This window comes from Mytilus galloprovincialis, chromosome 8 (assembly GCF_965363235.1).
Source record: "Mytilus galloprovincialis chromosome 8, xbMytGall1.hap1.1, whole genome shotgun sequence".
Classification (NCBI taxonomy): Eukaryota; Metazoa; Mollusca; class Bivalvia; order Mytilida; family Mytilidae; genus Mytilus; species Mytilus galloprovincialis.
Window position 1 is genome coordinate 87,087,335 of NC_134845.1, and position 4,801 is coordinate 87,092,135.

Consider the following 4,801-nt stretch of genomic DNA (forward strand, 5'->3'; position numbering starts at 1 on the left):
ACCTATCAAAATGAGCAAGTCTTCGATACTGTTAGCATTAAGAAACTAGCTACTCCCATTCATCCTACAAAAACAGATGCCAACAATAACAACTTGTTAGGTTTAAATGTGTTTTATGAATTTATTTCCATATTAATCATCAATATCTTCGTCTGTTGAAACCTTTAAGAATTTTTTCTCAATACCGTTTTGTTTTTATAAAGGGAAGTAACACCACTACTAATCGTGTATGAAATAAGCCCCGCCTCCCTATTACCTAATATGGAATATAAAGGGACGTAACACCACTTCTAACCGTGTATAAAATAAGCCCGGTCTCCCTACGAACCTAATATCAAATATACACGCTCTCCACGAAGGAGCTTTTAACCAATCATATTCTAAGAAATGTAAAGGAGGTAAGATAAATACAATATATCAAACTAATGTAAAATTTGATGTTTTCTGTGATATGGATACAGCAGGATTTGGATGGACCGTAAGTGTAGTAAAGCTGTTGATGTTAACTTAACTATAGATAGCACAGGAGTGCTCCGTTGGTTATGTTATATTTATTTGCTTTAACATGTTTGTACTGTTGTTCACTTGTGAAAAAAACTAATGTTCACTAATGATTCATTACTATTCGTTGGATACTAATTTTGGAGGGATTTCTGGGTACAGGTGAACCACGAATTTAGATGTTCAACGAATTACAAATTATCTTTAGTCTTTGTAAATGTTTTTTGCACATTTTGACAAAACTACGAAATTAGGTATCCACGAAAATGCAAGGTTTCCACATTCCACAAAAATTGGTACCAACAAAAATAAATGAATCCATAGTATTAAGCCAAACGACTGGATTTAATATCAATTGTCCTAAGATACAAATTAACGAAATATTCATTAAATTAAAAGCATGGTAACTTTATTTAACACTTTCTTGCATACATGTTTGAATTTATAACATTGTTTTTGGTGTTTCATTATATTAGTTTGCAAACTTTAGGAAAAACCGAGTGAATATTTGATTGGTTTTCTTCCACTGGTGGTTCATTTCTTGAATGATATACAATGTTATGTGATGTCTGTTCTGTAGTACTACACATGATAAAGCTTTACGCATACAAATTATTTCGTTATTTGAAACAAATAAAATTGAGAATGGAAATGGGGAATGTGTCAAAGAGACAACAACCCGACCAAATAAAAAACAACAGCAGAGGGTCACCAACAGGTCTTCAATGTAGCAAGAAATTCCCGCACCCGGAGGCGTCCTTCAGCTGGCCCCTAAACAAATATATACTAGTCCAGTGATAATGAACGCCATACTACTTTCCAAATTGTACACAAGAAACTAAAATTAAAATAATACAAGACTAACAAAGGCCAGAGGCTCCTGACTTGGGACAGGCGCAAAAATGCGGCGGGGTTAAACATGTTTGTGAGATCTCAACCCTCCCCCTATACCTCTAACCAATGTAGTAAAGTAAACGCATAACAATACGCACATTAAAATTCAGTTCAAGAGAAATCCGAGTCTTATGTCAGAAGATGTAACCAAAGAAAATAAACAAAATGACAATAATACATAAATAACAACAGACTACTAGCAGTTAACTGACATGCCAGCTCCAGACTTCAATTAAACTGACTGAAAGATTATGATTTCATCATATGAACATCAGCCCCATTCATCCCCGATAGGGGTTTAGTATCATACCATCATAACATATATGAGAAGAACATAACCCGTGTCATGCCAACAACTGTTTTTAGAATAAATGTGTTTAGTTCCGATGCAAAGACCTTATCAGTGACTCAATATTAACGCCAAAATATGCAATCTTTAATGACTTGACAACAGTATCGTAATTATATCCCTTCTTAATAAGTCTATTCAAAGGTTTTGTAAGTTTATGAGGTGAATACTGACACCTTTGTGCTTTATAAAGAATATTACCATAAAAAATTGGATGTGAAATACCTGAACGTATTAGAAGTCTGCATGTTGAGCTATATTTACGAATGATGTCTTTGTACCGATGATAAAATTTAGTAAATGTTTTGACTAGTTTGTGATATCGAAAACCCTGGTGTAATAATTTTTCAGTAATACATAAATTTCTCTCGTTAAAATCTAAAACATTGTTACATACACGAGCGAATCGTACAAGTTGAGATATATAAACACCGTAAGATGGTGACAAGGGAACGTCACCATCTAAAAACGGATAATTAACGATAGGAAATGAAAGATCATCCCTTTTATCATAAATTTTAGTATAAGATCATTTCTGCACAATATTTTGAAAAGTGCATATTTTACAAAGTTTTAAGGCAAGAAGCAATGGTTGTATTAGATCTATTCAGTAAAAAGCAAAAAATAAACATTTTTTTAAATATTATTTTTAGGTTTGATAACACTATTTTTGGGGATATATTTGTGACTGTCTATGTTATTAATCGTATTATGTTTATGTGTTATTCCTGGGATCTGTAAAATATTAAACAACAAGTGAAACTTGATTAATCCTATTTCTGGATTTATATTGTTCGGTTGATCAACTACAAATGCAAATAACGTTTCTTTAATGACAAAGAAAGGCGTATTTGTTATTTAAAATTTGGTGACAATCTGATTAAAGGTAGCTTCCTTCATATTGCATATAGAATGAAATAGCAGATAAAAATCGGTCTAGACATTTAATTAAATGTGTAAAGTAGTAAGTTCGATGAGGGCCATATTTTGCCCCAGTTATTAAGTGAAATGTTACAAATAAAAGTGTTTTCAGTTTACAGAAAGACATGTGTGAAAGTTATCTAGAACTATCTCTGTCAAAGTTTTTTTTCTTCAGCGTTCATTTTAATATCCCGATTAGGTAAAAATAAGAAATTTTGGCGAAATTTGACAAAATCAGCCAGATTTCAGTCAAATTTAGGACAAGGAAACATATAGCGCAGGCGTTGACAAACTAAATATTCAAGTTGTTTATTGGCTTTAAGTGTTGTACTTACTTACAATAACACACGTTTTCTTTATCAAAGTCATTGACAAAACAACATATCTGTCTATAATTCTTCAAAAAAAAAATTATTTTTATACAATCTAGAGAAATTCAAATATTTGTATATCGTTTTTGTTGCAGTGTTTGTTACTTGTATTTGGTTTTATATTCGAATTTTTGGTGAATAATAGAGCTGATGAGTTGTCAGTCTTTCTCAAACTGGAATTCGATTGTAATTTGGCTTCACTTAAATAACCAGATTGGCACACGCTTGTAGGACAATATTTTGCCTTGCAAATTTTCTAGAGAATAGACGATACGTTGTTTCAAAGCAACGTACAACAACAAAAAAGAAACCAAAAAGAAAATGTGTTTACCGTTGCATAAAGCATAAAAACAAAATATGAAATACATTCCTAGTCTAATTTAAAATAGTTATTTGCATTTCAAAAAGAACATCACAGTATTAATTTGAAAAAAATAATATTCCGCGACACTTCATAAATATTTTTGACACACCAACGTTATGGTGAAACGTTTGAACTAAAGCTTCGATATATATACCAACAGCGGATTTGACAATACATTTCAGCCATTGCAAATATAATTCCATGAACTTGCTGGTTTGAAAAACTAATGTATTATTTCAATACTAGCATTATAAGTAGATTGTAGCATGAAATGTTATTTCAATTTTACAAAGGGAGGTGCAGTATAGGACTCGTAATTTGATTGGATGAATAAGCAGATTCTACAATACATGGGATCTCATCAATGAACAAATTATAGTATTCAGCAAATGACCAGCTGAGGTCTTCATTTGACTACTTAAGTATTGAATTAATTTTTTGAAAAATATGTGAGGCATGGTATGCTCACCCTTCCGTAGCTTTAAGATCAGTCTTGGTTTTGGGTAGGGTCGTGCAGCCCAGTCTTTTATTTTATATGTTGGTATATGTGCAATAGTGTTTGTTTTTTATCTCTTCTTTTCTTTTTTCCCATGGCGTTGTCAGTTTATTTTTGACTTATGGGTTTGAATAATATTGTCCCTTTTGTATCTTTCGCCTCCCTCCCAACTCACAATTTATAGCATTGAGTAAAAAATATCAAAGCAAATATGTTCCCTTTGTCATTTTACTTTACAACAGTTAATAAGTTCATACATCTTCTTACTTCGACTGTAAATTACAAACTGTATATCCAACTTGAAGATTTTGACGGAAATTCTGCACAGAATTAATACAGATGGACGCAGTCCTAACCTGTACAGCAAGTTAACTTTATAACAAGTCATTTGGACTGGTCAAAGTTAACCTGTGACCGGATTTGGGACTGCTCTGACCAGTCCTAGGACCAAAATCTAGTTAACTTGAAAAGCAGACTTGGTCCTAGGACTGTTTTTATGTCTGCCAAAAAGTTAACTTGGAAACAGGTCCGCTATTGATATAAGTTAACTTTGAACAAGTCCTGTCATAAGTTAACTTCGAAATCAGTCCTGCCGTAAAGTTAACATAAGTTAACTTCAAAACCAGTCTCGTCACAAAGTTAACATAAGTTAACTTTTGCTTTGAAAAACCCGATCGAAACCAGACTTGTTCCCAAGTTAACTTTTGACTGGTCTGCTCAATACTAAGTTCACTTGTAACCAGGACCGCTCTACATCGATTTTAAAAACTATTGTTTAATATCTTTGTTTCGTAGTATCAGAGACATTTATGTGTAGTATAAAGATTGAAAATAAAGTAAAATTAATACTTCCTTTATATAAACAGGATTAAAAACAAATATTTGAATATAAAGTACGCATAAAA